Source organism: Pieris brassicae, chromosome 1 (assembly GCF_905147105.1).
Source record: "Pieris brassicae chromosome 1, ilPieBrab1.1, whole genome shotgun sequence".
NCBI classification, from domain to species: domain Eukaryota; kingdom Metazoa; phylum Arthropoda; class Insecta; order Lepidoptera; family Pieridae; genus Pieris; species Pieris brassicae.
The window spans coordinates 7,309,987-7,329,433 of NC_059665.1; the positions used below are offsets into that span (position 1 = coordinate 7,309,987).

General features: G+C 31.8%; 1 protein-coding gene across 4 annotated transcripts in view; it reads left to right on the top strand.

Moving 5' to 3' along the window:
• Nucleotides 1-19,447, top strand: part of LOC123711946 (complexin) — a 119,015-nt gene that overhangs the window by 23,100 nt on the left and 76,468 nt on the right. For 2 of the 4 annotated variants that reach the window (XM_045665018.1, XM_045664935.1), the window contains one exon: nucleotides 7,905-7,955. The exons of the other annotated variants lie outside the window; for them this stretch is intronic. The gene's annotated coding sequence lies outside the window, so the exon portion shown is untranslated. The remainder of the gene's footprint in view (nucleotides 1-7,904; nucleotides 7,956-19,447) is intronic. 4 annotated transcript variants of the gene reach the window in all.

The window sequence follows — 19,447 nt, forward strand, 5'->3', positions numbered from 1 at the left end:
CAGAACGAATTTAACTGACGGCAGGATTATTCTAAACTGGACGTGCAAATAGCAACGAATTTAACTGCAATTATGTTAATGAGGCTTCGGTGGGCAAGTCGACACTATTTCGTTTAATGCAATCCGAACATGGATTTATTACGGGAGAATTTGAAATAGCCTTTCAATTTGTGTAGATCTAATTCCTGGCTAAATGAAAATGTATATTACAATATAACTGACAGTGTACATCTAGTGTTTTATAAGTGAATTATAATAATTATCGTACAGAGAAGATATGAGATCATGATATCCTTCTAATGCTGTTCTGTTTCTCAGCTAGTGAAACTTTTAAATACTTGCGTATATTTATATTACGAACTTACATATTACTCACGGGCAAAAGCTAGTTAAATTTTAAAGACATGTTAGTTATAATACGGAAAAAATCATTATAACCCGTTTAGAATATATTTTAATACTAACTATGTTTCATTATTACCAAACACTTAACCTTGGTCAATAACAATAATGTTTCTTTCAGAAGAAAAACAAATCCAAAAGTCAAACGGAAATAAGTTATCAAAAGTTGTTCTCTTAGGGACATTTGCAGCACGTGCGCTCTACATCTTACCGACAAATATCGGTTGCTACGATATATTGTAGCCTCTAGGACATTTGCTATGAATACGTTGTTTAATATTTAAGGTTGTATATGTGTAAAAGGTATGAAATTCTTTATATCAAGCACAATTGGGTAATTATTGTAACCAGCTTAATACCAACTTTAAAATGTACATTCATATATTCCTGCCTACTGTTTGTTACTTTATTTAAAATATTTGTGGAATTTTAAAACATTTTTTACTATCGTTTATGTCCTCTAAAGCAGCTAGTAAGAATGATAAGCTCACAATATACTTTGTAAACATACAATTTTAGTGCACAAACAACGTAAGACTGGAGCGACCGAGCAATGAATGCACAACGAGCTGCTGACTTATTTTATTGAGACAACTCAATTTGTACTCGAATCCATGCGATTTTATTACTGTTTTCTGGTTTTTGAATATATCGATGTACCTTGCTGATTTTTACCTATTTTTTTATGAAATAAATGTTTGATATATTTTTGACCCTGTATTATATAATCTTACTAGTTGCTGGTCACTTCTGTGTTCGTATCATCATAAAATATCGTCTGTGTATATTTCTGTATGATTTTCATTCAGATTTAAAGAATTTTTGGATTTTTTACAAATTTTCAACTGTGTATAACGAGGTATTTTATATTTTATCATACATTGATATGCTTTTAGTAAGTCAATATCAGGACGAGTTATCATATCTTTGTACATAACAGAAACAATTCGTTTTCAGGTTTAAACGGGGTTTTTGACAGAAATTTAAATAATTTAGTGTAAAGGTGGACTTAATTTTAAATGTTTTAACAGATGTTCTGGCTCGCAATACACGTTTAAGAAAAACGCAAACACTTGACACGAATAAGATAATCCAGTTTTTTTAATAAACTTCCATCTTGTTGAATTAAAATTAACGAGAGGAAGCGGAAGGAAGCGCTGTAATCTCGCGCCACTTTGCCAAATACACTTTGATATTTTTTAATTTTAAATATAAATAACACTCAGGATTTTAATTAAGCAAAAATTTAATGATCATGAATTTGTTTAAGTTAATATTTTTTAAAGTTATAAGGAGTTTAATTTTTTTAAATTTATATTATATTTTTACGTCTGTTTCATTTAGACTTATTATAATAATAATGTAAGTAATCTATTATATTAGTAAAGAAAGAAAATCAAAGTAATAGCATATTTCAAACATACAATATACACTTGATATTGTAAAAAATCTTTTTTCTGATAGTATGTAAGTAAATGCACGTATTGATAAAATATACTGTTGTAAGGGCAGGGCATTGTGCAGACACTTCACGCGTCTCTCAAATAAATGCTAACAGAGTGAATAAGTTTTCAGGCTAAACAATTATTTTGTTATAATCCTCTCTGACTATTACATGGATATTTCAAATGATATTTGATTTAAATATATTTAAAGTACTGTAAATAAGGCTTCGTTCGTAGATATCGACACAAGCCTGGCAGGGTGCCAAAAGTATTTGGCAAACAGCCAGCCCCCAATACAACATATCTAAGAGTCTGCTATCAACGCCCTGCTCCGTCTATATTCCATCGTCTACCAAATTGAGCTGGCGGTCTTGAAAATCTTTGATACTTCGTACTTGTCTTTAAACATATGCTGAAAGAATCAATTTTTCAAACATGAAAAACTCGAAATTTGGTCATGACTTTTATATCTCATCGAGTTACTGTACGATCTCAATAAATAACAAAGTGACGGATAATTTATCAATCCAAATAAAGTATGTGTTTGTTTTTCTTTTTTGCTTAAAAAAATTAGTACTGTTAAAACAACAACAGGTCTGTGCCTCAGATTTCTGATATTTCATTTTAGTAGGTTCTCAGCATTATGTGTCGGATACACCGTCGACTTTTGGAGTCTAAGGCATGCCGGTTTCCTCACAGGTTTTTTCTTCACCGTACGAGCGAGTATTAGATGTGCACAGAGACACAAAGTCCATTGGTTTACAGCCGAGACCAACTATCTGAGTGATGAGAGTCGCATGCTAAAACCACTAGACCAACGCTGCTTTAATTTTGCTCAATGATCATACCTAAACATTGCTTAATAACTGCATAATCTTACTTCTGAAAATGTAACTCAATATTAAATTAATATAAGATATTTCAGCGCAAATCTCTCATCTGTGTCAGATTAACTCTTTAAACATGAGAAACGATCGCATAATATTACACTCGGCATGACCCACTTTGCAAAACTCGGCACACCAACTCAGCAGACTTTTAATTTTTGATATGCCTTAAAGATTCACCTCATTCATCTTTACTTTATTTAAGAGTGTAACAAAATGCATTTTTAAGAGGTTTTGTCACAATAGATATATTTTTGATGAGTCAGATTGTGACCCAGTATACCCACAATAACTAAATGATAAAAATAAATAAGTAAAATTTGCAATACATTTTTTAGTAATAAAATTATTATTTTATTAAGTTTTCTATACTCTCTATAAATAAAATTGTACGTATTTGTTACATTGTACCCTCTTTAATATTAATTTAAAAAAGTTAATGCTAAGGCACTAGCTCTCCAGCGACGTATAAACGTGTCTGTGTTACGTGCAACGTAAATTCGTCATGACTAGGTTATTATTGTTATTTTTATTCATAGTTGAAGTGAAGTTTGTCTCAAGTGACTTAAAGAATAGAGGAAAAACGTAACTTGTAGACCGCTGACAGCTTTTTCTTTTCACAAGCGCACGTATATTATTATTTTCTCGGCAGTCAATACCAAGATTTGCTTCAACTGGCCTCGAGCCAGGCTCGATCGATTTTCCTTGCAACTTATTATGTCACTAAGTTCACGCTGTGTTAAGTATATTTTCTTACAACGTTCGATCATATTGAAACATGTGAAGCCTGTAATACCCTTTTAATCCCATTAAATATTATTGATAGTTTTCTGTCGCTAAAATAGAATGAATGAATTATTTTGATGTGTAAGAGGTGTAATGTTATTGATATTAACAACCAGATAAACTTTCATACGAGCAAATTTCTTTAGTTGTTTATGTTATATTCGAAATTATAATTGTACCAGCCTTTAGAAAACCTTTCACAATACGCACCATAGCAAAGTTAAACAAATATATCAAAGCAATTCAAAACTACACTCCCCTTATTCACAAACGTGACAAAAACCTTAATATGAATTATTATTTCGTCCTTATAGCTATCGTATTCATCGTCGTGTAAATAAACGTACCTAAATTCAAATAATTTTGGCTTTTACGAGTAATATGCTAATAATACCGTACATCTTCAAACTTAACATTTTTTAGGACAGGGCAGCGCTGAATATATTATTTCCAACTAATAATTATAATAATCCAATGGCATTACCATTACCCCTTTGTGGTTCCTTGATCTCACTTTCAATCATTGATCGTTTTCTTTTATTAGGCAACGATCATCCCTCATGTCGTCGAGTAATAATCTAAGTCATGCCGCTTTCTTTACAATACCTACCGTTATCGATCGAGCAACTGTTAATTGCCCACATCGAAGCACGGCTGGGATTTATACCGTCGTCTGTTAAACCACTGGACATCACTGTTGAGTATTGTTTTACTTAAAAATATACCATTATGATTTGAGGACAAAAAGACGTAGGATAAAGTTTATGTAAAAATAAAAGCAAATAACAGAGTCTATTTTGTTGTAACGACGCAAAAAGCTGTCGTTAGTCAGTTTTTAGTTTTCTCGTATAAGCTCAGACTCGCATTAAAACTTTGTGGAACAGCGTTTTTATATTTTTACTACAAAAATTCCAATTCTTAAATATTTTCTAAGTAAGTTTTGTTTGTCGCGTTGCCGAGAGCTTTGCAGTGGGTCTCTTTATTTTATTACGTTTAAGGATTTTAATGATGTTTTATGTGATGTAGCATTTTAATTAAAAAATAATCAATTGTCGTGCATAGGGATTTTACACTTTTAAAGTAAACTGATATTGCCGTGAGTAATGTAAGTTTGAATATAAGTAATAGTCCTAGTTCAGACCGAGAAATGTTCATTGTGTAGTGTGCAGTACATTATACATTATTGTACAGTAACTTAAATAGGTTCGTTGAATGCCACATATTAAAGCACACTAAAAGGTACTTTTGCAGAGTTTTAATTGTCAATATTCAAAATTCGTTGCCTCAAATGATATAATCTATAAAAATCAACACCGACAGTTGAATCAACAATCCAATATTTATAGTTATGCTCGCCGTTAAAGAATAAGTCTGGACGAGCTGTCAAATGTATAAATGTGAAATATAGAGCAAAGTTTATGTCCAATATAATACTGTTTAGAGTAGTAAGTTTAGACCTCGTAAGCTCTCAAACTTTTTCATTAACCGCTTATACCCATTTGCGGCTCAAACTGACAGCTTTATTTATGTCATAACTGATATACTCTAAAGTAAATTTAGCTAAGTATCTCTGAGTGTTTACTCCTCATGATAGATAAGTAATTATTATGGACTTTACTATTTTGATGTAACTTTTTAAAAGCTGTCAACAAACATACAATTCACAATATGAAATATGCATTAGCAAAACAAAGACAGCAAATCACTTTTATTGAACTGTTATATCGCTGCATTACATTCGTAAATATTATTATTTTAAGACCAGTAACAGAGGTATTTAATGTGCAATATAAAAATTCAACATTCTTTACTGAAATTTTATTTATCTACTTTTATATTAAAGCGTAGAATGTACTTTCCGCATTTCTAACGCCTTTATTTATCTTCTAAAAATCATTTATTCACATAGGTAACACAATGTGCACTTATGAACGTCAATAAAAAGAAATATACATTAAATGCTTCTAATTTTACATTTCCTGCTAGTTCTCAAATCAAGGGCGTAGAACGGAAGAGAAAAACTGGCAATAAACTCTCCGCCACTCTTTTTATCGCGAAGTTTTTTTGTATTACACAACGTTTGTACGGATCTACAACCAACTACATGACATCAGCAGGAGGCATGGTCAAATAGGAGTACGCACTTACATTCTCGTGGGAACAACACGCAAATATATATTCAAAAATAACTAACATCACCGCATATACGAATTCAAGTACGATCAGTCTTGATCAGATCAGAATTTGGTGTCTAATAGACATTCAAAAAGTAAATTTAGGCATAGCTGGTGGTCGAATGCACCCACCTCAAAAATGAGTTTCATTCGTAGTTTATAGATTCCGAACGAAGCGGAAAAGAAGGCCATACAAATTATCAATAATAATCTCAGTAATGGGTAACATCCATTATGGTGTAACGTTTCTGTTTCAGACGATTATTCAATGCTCTTGAATTAAATGTTATCATAACGTGTGTGTTATAGCGCTAAGAGTCATTAGCATAGACACTAGTATAATCTCGTGTATATTGTATGAATTAGCGTATTAGCGAGTTATGCGTTCAATTGTCTAAATCTGCAGCCGAATGTAATTGCATTGATGTGTGAATACAATTCAATTGTGATCGCCGATATTCCACTATTATGATCAATTCCATATCGGATATAATTATCAGTTATAATTTTTCATGTGAATATTCCGGATGTTTTGTGCATTAATTTTGTTGTGTTTAAAACTCCTGAGTACAGTTGTCTTCTGTATAGCTTCTATTTATGTAAGTCAACATTTATACACCTTCATGAACGGTGTCCACAGTGACAGTCGAAAATTTTGAGGCGATTTGGGAGACATGTAAGAGACAAGCTTACGTTTTTATTTATCTTTTTGAAGGTACTAAAATTAATTTTAAGTTGTAATTACAAACTAAATAGATTATTATTATCTCTTTCAGTCACTATATCGAAATCGTCATTGAAAGCATAAATCACTTTGAAGTTGTTTGTTCAACATCCAATCGAATATGGAGCACTTTTCTGTGTTTGGATTATTAATATTTGTAACGTATTGAATTTGGTGGTCAGCTTGTTACAAGGCTAAAAACAATTATAATAAGGTAACACTATTTTGAAAAGCGCAATCAATAATTTTTCGTATATTAGACATATGTTAAAAAGACATATCATAGAAAATTGATTCGCTCGAATACTTTTTTGATAAAGTATTCTATAAATCAATATCACAGGATTGCAAAAAATTAAACGTAAAAGATTCTTCGAAGAAGCTTCTGTTTCCTCGAATGTATTAAAAATGTAATAAAACGCGACACAATACGCAGGATGGTGGGACGGGCTGAGGGATTACTCCCTTTTAATATCTAAGCAAAAACCTTTTTATTTTTCCTTTGATTATCATAAAAAATATATGTCACATATGTAATTATAATTTTAGCAATCTTACCCTTGCCTATTTTTAAATAACAATCAAACCCAAAATAGTTTCATGAGCTGTCGAATATTTTTTACGTATATGTGAATGATGAGGGATATTTTCTTGTAAGGGGCTTTTGTATGCTTTATAATACTGCTTTTGGTACTGAGATGACCATGTTTTTGTAGTGTTAAGATTGTTTGCTGATGCAGTATGTAATGGATTTTACGGTTTGACACAAGCCGGTTTCCACGCCATGTTTGCTTTCACTGTAGTAGCAGGTGCTAATTGCGCTCATAGAAATAACATTCCATTAGTGTGTAGCAGTGATTCGAACGTACGACTTCAGGGATTAGGGTCGCTCTAAGCTAACAAAAACGGAAATTTTTGGGTTAAATAATAATATCAAATATAGGTCACTGATTTTCAATAGAGAGCATATTTCATAGACAATGATAATTATTGGTTAACCGAAGTTGCAAACAATTCGTTACTAACAACGCTGCAGCGGACATTACGAGCTGACTAATAACAACTCTACGCCAAACAAGTTTAAAACAAACCCTGTTAACGAAAGCTTTAGACCACAACTTGAAAACATGTTTGAAATCCTAGTTTTCTATGATAAAGATAAACTAAATGTCAAATCATAGATTTATAAACCCGCTATACATTGCGACGGCTTGTGAAGTAATATATTGTTATAAATGGTTGTATGTAAATTCAATTTCTAACAGATTTATATGCGATAATTGAATGCCTGGCGTTTTTAGAAAAGTATTTAAAAATAAGTTTATTTAGTAAGTATATGGGTACAAAGCAGTTTTAATACAAATGAATCAATGCTAAATTGAAATGATTTAAGATTATTGATAAAACTTACGGTTTATTTAGATTTTTACTACTACTCTGACTAACTATTTAATATTTATTTAAAAATAAGTTTACTTTTTTTCAGGTACGGAGCATTAAAGTCAACTTTATTCATTCACCTATAAGAGAAATACAGGTACAGCTTTTCTACTTTTAACCAAAGATTTGTTTTAATCTATTGTTATATTGTTGAATGTACTAGTAAATACTTATCCCCGATATATTCCTAAATCGAATAAAGTTTAATACTTTAAATTAAAATATTAACTGACGCCGTCATGTATAAAGACAATTAAAAAATATGTAATATATGTACAGCACTTACCCAAATCCCAGGGCTGTGACTAGTGCACAATTTACAAATTATTAAGTATTATAATATAGCCTAATACGTCATTGGGTTTTACCTTCGATCTTGTTATCGCTCCCTCTGACAGTAATTAGTTGCTTTTCCATAAACAAAAGAACTACCATAAATAGTAGAATAGCAAGTTTGTTTATGACACATAAAATATATTTGTGAGCGCGGTCAATGACGGGGCAGGTTGGCGCCGAGCCAAGGTGTATCGATTGTTTCTGTTCCAACAATATCTGTACTACAACTGACTCACTCCAAATTGTGTGAAATATTTGTAGGCTTTATCTGCATATTTGCATGTTACATAATTTTAAGTAGTATTTTAAAATGAGCATCTTGACTATTTAAATAAGAAAAAGATGTCTTCTCTGCCTGCGACAATGTGAAAAATTTGGTCCAAAAATTTTACCAATGTACATATACTGTCATTGACTATCCATTTAAATCGTTATAGTTTAATTACTTAAATAATCACCTATTATACGAACCTAAATATATTTTACTTGTATCCTACATGAAAAAAAAATCTGCTGCGGCCGAATTATGAACGATACTGATAAAATGTTAAGTTTGTAGTATTTACTAACACATTATCAAGCTTCTCGTATATATTTTAACAGCAATGGAATTGTGACATCTCCGCTCAATGCCATCTGAATATGAATGGCCTAGTTACAAGATAGTTGCGTTTGTTTATGCTAATGTCTCTCTACAGTAAATCGATGGAGGTGTTAAGGATTTGTAAGGTTCACTTTGGGTTTCAGACTGTATTCGAGAGCTTATAGAGCTTATGTAAGTAACGAGAAATTGTAGCCCTTGCTTTTTATACAGCGTGTTGCTCCCACAATATTTTTATTTATTACTTTACCGTTTTACCTAAATATTGCTGGGAAAATAACGAGTGTGGAGAAGTATAAATTAAAAAGATACCAGTAGGTTTTAGACAACTGCCTTGTGACTATTTTTAATACTATATATGATTGCCGCCCAGTTGCTGTATTTAACAATTGCATTCTTTCTTTTTTCTGGTTTTAACTTTTATTCACCTAAACTTGGTATTAGTATTTCTACAAAAAATTAACCATATTCCACCTCTATATTGTGTAAAGTCATTTTCAGAAATAAATTTCTGAACGTATAAAATATGTACTCGATTTGCTAATAAATCGTCGAGTGCAGTTAATTTGTAAGGTTGACACGTGCAACGGAAGCGCTACGGATATAGGATAAGAAACAATTTGTTCCTGAAATTCTCAGATATAAATTGAAGGTCTCGTGTGCAGCAGATTAATTTAATGGTAGTTTAAGTTTAACAAATAATTTATAAACGTAATTAGAGGATTTTTAAGAATTGTTTTTTAATTAATCCTTTATACTAATCTAACTGATTGCTTTAGATCCCCCCTAATATAAAGGACCTTATATCATACTGATACTGAATGAATACATCTGTATTCGCGTTCCACGCCAAAAAAATTAAATACAGTCTATTTATTGACTTATGTTTTCCGGCGTGTGCCTGACATACCCACACCCACCTTTCTAACACTCACGCACACACGCGTACATACCCTCCTCTCCCACTATTACACACACATACACACACACTCACATAACCACACCCTAAGCCACACCAATACAACTGTATTTCGACTTACTTCTAACTAGTTGACTGCTTTGTTTGGTTTTTCTTCCTTATTTAAAACGTTAAATTTGTTTGCCTACCCATATATGTATGTACTTTTTGTTACCACTCAATATGACTTTGCTGTAAATAGAAACGTGGTTATCCATATCACAGATTCTTACCTAGTTTAGAAACGTCTCCCAATACCTTCTCAAATGTAATCTTATTTATATAAATGTTATATAGGAGAAAATAAAAATAAATAAATAAATTATTATTAAACTTATTTAAGGCTTTCTGCCAAAATATACAATGCACTTACGAGCCTTCTGGCAATGTGAGGGTCCATGGGCGGCGGTATGACTTAACCTCATGTGAGCCTCCTGCCCGTTTGCCGCCTAATACATAAGAAATACGCGATATAGAATTCATGATGAGGCGTTTATTCGTATTGATTCAAAATGAAAGAAGATAGACATGGAACAAACAATGTAAATTAATATATGGCGCGCCGCCCCGTCGCCGTCGGAAAATGCCAGTATCACAGTAGTTACCAAAGAAAATGTTTGTCTGATAATGATTTTCGCAAAGCTCTCTAATCTTTCAGTGAAATATCTTTATTTGTGTACAGAGTACTGAAACACACGTTTAGCTTATAAATGCACGTTCAGACTTCCGTTCCTTTAAAAATGTAAACGTATAATAACTTCCTCATAACACGCAATAAACAATCTAAGCAGCATTTGAATAAAATAAAGTTACAATGAAATCTTTTTTCAGTAACGAGGATCACGGAATACGTTATTAAGATATTTTTTCCCATGGCGATATATTGGCTAATCTTTCTTTAAGCTACCTCATTAGACATTTATTTAATCGTTTTTATAATTGGGATTCATTATTTCAATCTTTTAGTGTACAATAAAGAAAACTGGAGGACAATGGGGGAGGCCTTTGCCCATAGGCACACAGAATCGGTTATCGTAGATTAAGAAAAACAATAGTTATAATGTATATAAATTTCAAACTTTTAATACTAAAATTTGGCAAACAACAATAGCTACGTATTATACAATGTCAATAAATATATAATAATTGATATCGCCATCCTATCAGGTAAACACTTTAACAAGTTATCGATTTGAAAAAAACCTAGTGGAAATCTTTGCTCACAAGAATTGGTACGAATATAATTTCGTATTAAGTCGACAGGTGGAAGAGAAATATTGAAATGGTTCAAGCTTCGTTTATCAAAGGTGAAAGAAAAAAAATTTAGATTCGTAAATATTCTTCATGTATGTTATATATATGTTACAGTGAAATTACAAAAGTGTTAACCGTGTGTTACCGAAATAATAAATGAGTGTGTGTATGCAATTTTGTGCAATAAACAGTATTTTAGAGAATTGTGCACTTGAGCATTAATTTAGTCCTCAATAGAGCATACAGTTTATTTCGTAGATGTCTATAAAATAAAGAAGCAATTATTTTAAAATATGAAGCTCAAATGTCACAGTTTAAAATTTAAAGTAAGACTATTAGTCCCAAATCTTGATAGCTTGTCGCTACACACCTATTCATTGGTCGCAGTGTAAACTTGCAAAAATATTAAACTTAAGCTCTGGCGTAAATTTTAAGGCTAATCTTCCATTTCCTCCCAAAATAATATAATTTTTTAGGAAATATTTTGGTATCAATATTGTATAGTGAACTTGACACTTCTGAATTATTGTTAAAAGTATATTTGTTGCCTTATATTTTTATGTAGTTCTGGTACAGGAAGTATCAATGCATACAAATGCAATACAAGATTTTAATGAGGTTGCCAGGTTGCGAGGTTGAGATTGTCAGAAGGCTCGCCAGTGCGTTGCCGGCCTTTCAAGTACTTGGTACGCTTTTTTCTTGGAGGACCCTAAGTCGAATTGGTTCGGAAATTCTTCAATGGGCAGGTGGTTCAACATAGTGGTGGTATGCAGCAAAAACTAACTGACTTAAAAAACGCTCAGTTGTGGAACAAAACTATATAAGGGCCTTTCTGGTTCATATGTTATTAATACAATATCATACATACACAAAGGGTAAAACACCATATTTACGTATGATATGTGCAAACAAAATACTCTGATGTAAAAGTCGAGATCAGCGGTACTCGGAAATGTGTATCATATATATTCAAATGAAATTCTTACCACATTTTATAAATTCAGTTTTGCAAACTTTTTTACATTCACCGTTGTTATGATGTTGTCTTAATTTTTTCTCTTAATTCGTATTTCTTTCACGGAATTTGCTATTTTGTATCATATTTTTTAAGTAAACTAGATACCGGTTGACAGGTTTCTACATATAACTAACCAAATAAATAATAGTACGAATATACAACCATACCGTTGAATTCTACGACAAGTTTCGCCTACGCTACGAGATTGCTACGTTTCTGCTACAACGTAAATAGCCATCGTTCCTATTCATAAACACAGTAAGGGCTTAATTAGATAAATAATATTGTTGTTTCATTTATTTATTAGCGAATTGACAGACCGATAGTATAAAGCTTTCATTTGTGCCATTGATGAGCAGCGTTTTACGTAATTTTAATGGCCTTTTAATGTCTGCATTCTCTATGACCCCTGTAAAAGCCAATTATATTTAATGAAAAATTATTTAAATATTTCTTGTGTAATAACGTTAGTTATTATCCAGGCGATCTGACATCAAAGCAGGCTCCGATGCCGCATTACCACGTTTAATCCACTCTACTGTAATTGGTCTACTCGCTACCCGATAATTGCTTTCTATGGATCAATGCGTTACACTAATTATACTTAACATGCATTATTATCCACACTATTATTTTCTTGCATGTTGATATTCGAAAGGTCAGTAAATAAATTATGACTTGTTTCATTACTGTAATTTCTTAGCGCAATAATTATAATATTATTTTTTTATGGCAATTTCTATCTAGGTAAACTAGATCGAGTAGTAAGCTTCTTGATGTATCATTATTCAGAAATGGCGATATTCGTTTAAACACGTAGTTTCAAGTACCAAACAATAAAAGTATAATAAAATTTACTGATTAAATAATGTTGTTGAGCAGTGTTGGCCTAGTGGCTTGAGCGTGCGTCTCTCATCCCTCAGGTCGTAAGTTCGATCCCCGCTTGTGTGCCAATGGACGTTCTTTCTATGTGTGCATTTAATATTCGCTCGAACGGTGAAGGAAAACATCGTGAGGTAACCGGCTTGCCTTAGACCCAAAAAGTCGACGGCGTGCGTCAGACACAGAATGGAATGATCACCTACTTGTCTATTAAAGTACCAAATACAGAAAACAGATACAGAAAAAAAAGGTTGTACCGGCATTGATTCATCTTTTATTTTATTTTATTTATTACATTATGTTACTGTAAATGCATAAATACGTATCTCTAGAATATGTAATAAAAACAATGTTCGAACCTGCAATTTATTACTATCGTAAAAACAAATAAACTGCTTTTAATATAGTACCCAGCAATTAACATAGAGAGTAAATACGTTTTTAGGATAATTGCTAAAGGAAAGCTCTAATACATTTGTGTAGAAATAAATTGCTCGGTACGTGTTCTTTTCCCAAACTGCCCGAGTTGGACCTTCAAGCGAAGCTTTTTACTTAACATTAATAAGACGAATTTATCTCTTTGTAGGACTAAATTCGTATACATACTACATATATTGCTAAAGTGTCAAAAATAACTACTGATCAAAACGAAAACTTTTAATTGGAATTCAAATCTTAAACAGTCTTAATTATGTATAACTTATTGTTGGAGGCTGCATAAATATACGAAAGATTTACATATATTCATATCTGAAATCGTAATTTTAATATTATTCTACAAAACTAGAATGTTTTATGTTACATATAATAGTTGCATGATATCAAATTGCTTCAAGTTTCTACCACTAAGTGGTCGATAACGTATAAAAGTTTTAGCTATGTAGCGAGTGCCCGTGACCACATCGTGTAATCAGCCGAGTCTCATTACTGTGAAGCAAGTAATTGGGCACATTTGTATGCGAATGTCTCACGGATTCACAGACACGGGCTTGGGGACCGGAGCTTTGTTTAATGTTTATTCAGCTGAATGTATGTGTAGATTACGGTTTTACGAATGTAATGGTAAATTTCTAATGTATGTTTATTATATTGTCAGACTATAAAACAATTTTAAAATACTAACAGTATTTGCACGCACTCTTCAAAAACATTTCGTTATGTTGTGTTTTGTTTAATTTACAATTTTAATAAATGGCGTAGAAGGAAACGGCTCTTTCTCGTTTATTGAATACGTATAGAATGTAAACCAACGTGCACGTTGCGACATTCTTGTGGTTCTTAAGAATTAGTAAGTGGTGAATTTGTTTTACATTTCGTGGATTTTGCCTGAAAGTGACATTCCACTTATAGCCCTATGCTAAACTTAGTCATCTGATGACCAGATATTTACTGTGTAGTATGTATCAGTCGGTTGGGGTTGAGTCAAGGGTTTAAGTATACATATCTACGTCTCATAAGTGCCTAAAGACGAAGATTCACATTAGTTATATATTTATTTATTAATTTAATATTAAGTGTTAATACACTTCGTTGCACATAATATAAATAGTGAACATAGTTAAATTAATACAATATAATAAAAAGGTAATACCTTTAACTGGTGGCCTTATCGCTTTCGAACTATAATAAAAAAGGACACATGCACAATAAAAAGTGCACATGAATCACGATAATTTATATATAATTTAATATATTTGATGTTTTATTATACTACGAATTATTTAAGCTTAGCTTATTATTGCCTATTTGGTAACCTTAGTGTTGCCATATATTAGACCCTGAGTGATTGATTCATGAATTTTTAATAATTCGAGCCGAATTGTTTATAACATCCAATTACTTTACTAAATCTTATTAATCGAAACGTAAAATACTGTATTGATCGACGACTAAACTATATTCTCATAAAAGTAATTTTAAAGTAGAAATTGGTAAAATTCCGTTTGGTAATATAAAATGTGAGTTATTAAATTGTAGGAAGGAATCCCTAACGAGCGTCTCCTTTGAACCGCGGAACATCGCAAAAAGCTATCGAAGTATTCAGAAAATATTAAAATTCAGTCGCAAAAAGCTCCGTTGTATGATATTGAAACTGACTTGTTGACAGCATTTAAAAGTATTTCTAGTATTTCTTTGATCTAAATAAATAGGGTCAAAATCTAATAAAGATTATTAGGTTATACATTTATTTCTTTCAAACGTAGTGTCTTATATATTTTTCTGGGGCTACAAAATCTTGATCACTTAATTGCCTTATATATAATAAAAAAGTTTAATAAAACAAGGTTCATTGTGTCTCCCTAGTCCATGACTCCCTAGTTTTAAGACTAAACCCTTTACTATGACCAACCAATTTTTATACTCAGTAATTATGCGATGTGATGCAGCGATAACTCTGACATTATTTCATGAAACATTTATTAAATTTTTACTTTGGTTTTTATATGAAACTACAAAAACATTTTGGTTAAATAACATAGAAAACTTAAATTGAATACCTCCTTATCTATAGTGTGCACTATGAGAGGGACAATAGATTGGATAGGGACTCGAGCCTTTAGTACTATTATATGGCCGAGCTTTGTTCCTGTTTCAATTCATTGCCAGTTCACATTTAGCTCTTATCAGTGTATATCAGTTATAGTCAAGCCACTTCAGTTTGAACTCTACAGACATTAAAACGGTCACGTTATGATAGCTTTATAACTTTGAGACTCCGAGATAATTTTTAATCTTTTCGTTTATGAATTAATAAATGAATTTAATTTATTACTTGTAGCAAAACACCAGGGGCTACACTCTTTCTTTTAGATCTGGGCCCTAGAGTCTGTATTTGTGTCGTGATCATTTGTTTTTAAAATTATTTCATCATTTTTTGGTTTAACACTTGCCGATTTCCTTACGATGTAATTCTTTTCTAGTTTAGTTTTATCGCCCCATAGCAAAACTAGTTTCTATACACAATTACTATGACACATAGGTCTCCCTCAGTAGTATTTGAAGGGATTGCAGGTTCTAGTCGCTTAAAAATATTTAGTAAAATTATTTAGAATTAATAAAGTAAACATTTTCTTTTAATTACACGTGTAAATAAAGTTATATTATAGTTTATTATATTGACGTCAATATTACAAACTATATTAATTCATATATTTAATTTAAATATAACAATGAATGAAATGCTATAACAATGATAATAACTCATTTAAAACGTGTTCCGTTTACCAATAAATATTTAAATATAGGATAAAATATGAGTGTTTGTAACTGGCGATATTTTGGTTACATAAAGTGTCCGCAATCTCTGTGATAAATGTGCGTGTGAGATGAAGGGATAATTGTCGAGATGAGTTATTGGAATTGTTCTTCTTTTTCACATTTATTAAAAGACTATCGCTTAAGGATATGACGGATTATTTTTATATTATTTGTCCTTGTGCCTTAAGACAGATCTTTAAGCTTTATTTTAATAGAACTTTGTTAGAATTATTAAGTCCAATTGGGGGTTTAGTTAGTTAACGGTGTGTGCAACATTTTTTTTGGGCTGAACATGAACTTACTTTATAAGAAAACTATAAATGACATACACGGAAAAACGTGTCTACTTCATCAAATAATTACTGGACTGGACTACGATCCATTGACTTTTATTATGATTAGTTATTGCTAATCATAATAAAATAAAATTCAATAGAGAACATCTTTTTGTTAATTAATTTTGTAACTAACATGTCTCGTTTGCGTAGAAATTACGAAGTTAACGTACCATTCCTACAAATGTAATAAAAAATTCTGTTACCGGTAAAATCTTGAACACAAAATCAAACATTTATTTGTTGTGTTAACTATTCAAGCGTAAGAATGTTATGAATGAAATTATAATAACAGTGCCTTCGCCAAAGGCATTAACGAAATTTATTTTCAATCGTGTAAGACAGCTTTATGTTGCTTTGTCAGCAAAAATAATGTATACTTGCGCCCCAAATGTTACCGTTCGTCGCGACTATAACGTTATAAATGACATACACTTGAGCAGAAAAGTGCATTTTCAAAATAACCTGCTCCATTATTTATGAAACTCATTTCGCGTTTCCGGCGCGAGCGTATTTACGTATAACGTTAACCCGGCGAATGCGGATATGAGAGAGCGTAACGTCTTCCTTGATTTCCCTGATAACAATTCCTTGAGTACCATTATTGACGGGTTAAATCTAAGGTAAATTTATGAAAATGACATTTGAATATTTCTTATTTTCTTTTGTTTTTACGGCTCTTCTTCCAGGCTTCGCAGTAGTAATTGTGTATTTAAAATCTCTTTAAAATGTTGTATGTTTGTCTCTGTCTGTAATAATAGTCTTTATTTTATAGTTCTCTATGAATTGGGTAGTTTTATTGTCGAAATTATTTAAGACGTATGTTTACGATGCTCTAAATACATTTTTAAAAGTCCCATATTATCCGCCTCTATAAATTGTATAACATGATCCTTAGTCAATGAAAAGTAAATGATATATATTATATAATTGGCTGCGACATTAAAGTCCTGAGTGTGTGTATAAGAGACGTATAAAACGGGCTTTATGAAGTCGAGTCAAGCGAGGAATCCCGATAGAGATCGCTGTATTGAGACTTGAGTTATGATATTGAATAATTTATTTTTATGGTCTTAGATCCTTTTCCAATATTTCTTATAAAGTATTTTCCGATACATCATGTATATGTTACATAAGAAGCAATATCTACTAAAATAATGTAAAACTACGGTACATGTTCATTACTTGGCATTCTTTGAAATGGGCAGACAAGGCATACGGTAACATTCCGCATCATGTCGCGTGTGAACGGTTGACCAATCCTGTTGACCAATGACATTGGAACAGGCAGTACTGTACGAGTATTAAGATAATTAGTACCTTAATACTAATTAATAAAATGTGTGTTGGACCACTAGTACAAAAAGAAAACAAAGATTATATACGATGATTATTAAGTTGGATCCCCTTTCTAATAAGAAATCAATGTGTATTTATTTATAAATGTATTGGAGATCTTTGTATTGTTTAACACTTCCTTAAACATAGTGTTGCTGTACTACATTTTCTTAATATTATATTTTAAATTAAATGTACAAAATATACAGCACAGTACCATACCAGTACATTTCAATCAGTAAATACTATTTAGAGTAAGTGACTGTTTACAAATAGTTACTCATTCTTGTAACGGAAATCACGGAATATGTGAAGAAAATCAGTTAGAACCATCATGAACTTATGTGACCCTGTTTGTTCTTGGTATGGTGGGTTATGGCCAGCTACGCCTCAGACGAGAGCTTTGTCAGTGTATTTATTTAAGATACTTACGGGTCGGGATTCATCATCTGGATATAATGGAGAGACTGTGTCTACGGGTACCAAGTAGAAACCTGAGGCTTCCGGCTTAACTTTTGGATGTACCGCGCGCACATTCCAACTTGGTTAGCGCCACTCACGCGAGCAATACAAATAATTAATAAATTTTCTATTGAAGTAGACCTATTTGTTCGTACACTGGCTGAGTTCACAAGAGGGTTTGCTATATTGTTAGTTATAAGATTTAGGCATATAAATATATTTTTTTAATGTTTTTTTATGTAGGATAATCGGTGAGGGTAATATTTTGACGTTCTATCGAATTAGTAGTAACTGTTAAGATATAATAATGACGTGGAAATAAATAAATAAATCATATTACTGTACCAGAGTGTTAAGAGGAGTTGATCGGATTAATACATTTAATATATATTTAGTGTGACTAAAGAATGCTTAAAAAATATTTAAATACTCTGGTATCCTTTATTAATAATGGCTTTGTTATTCCTCCTTTATATTAAAGCTTTATTATAATGATGAATGAATCTTAGAACTTATAATCTAGAATTTAGTATGAATTTGTACTTTGTTATATTTTTTGTATAAATAGGTAAAACTGTGCTTTATGTTTGAATGTGTATTCCGTTTTTGGCTTTTGTGTATAATGTAATTGTTTGAATATTGTTTAATAAGTAGCTGTAGGAATACTTTAAATAAAAAAAATCAAAAAAGTACCTGCAGCTGAGTTTCATCATCGGACGTCGAGGCAGAATACGGAATTCCACCCGTATCTCGACGTCCGTCGTTCTATAACTAAGCGTTTTTTAAGGCATGGCTGCTGAGATCAGCTGCCCACTGAAGTATTTCCGTACCAATTTGAGGACCTTTAGCCTTCAAAAAAGGAACGTATCAATTCTTAAAATGCCGGCAACACACTCGCCATCCCTCTGGCATTGAGTGTCCGTGGGCGGCGGTATCACTTAAACTCACGTGAGCCTCGTGCCTATTTCCCCTCTATTCTATAAAAAAAGAACCAACCAAGAAGAAGGAAGACACCATATACTGGCAAATAAAGAATTATTATTATTATCAATTTACGTCAAAACTTGTACACTAAACGCATATTAAGTATTAAAAATAGCATAGGGCCCAAACTACAATTATACGCGTTGAGTCAAGTAGAGAACAA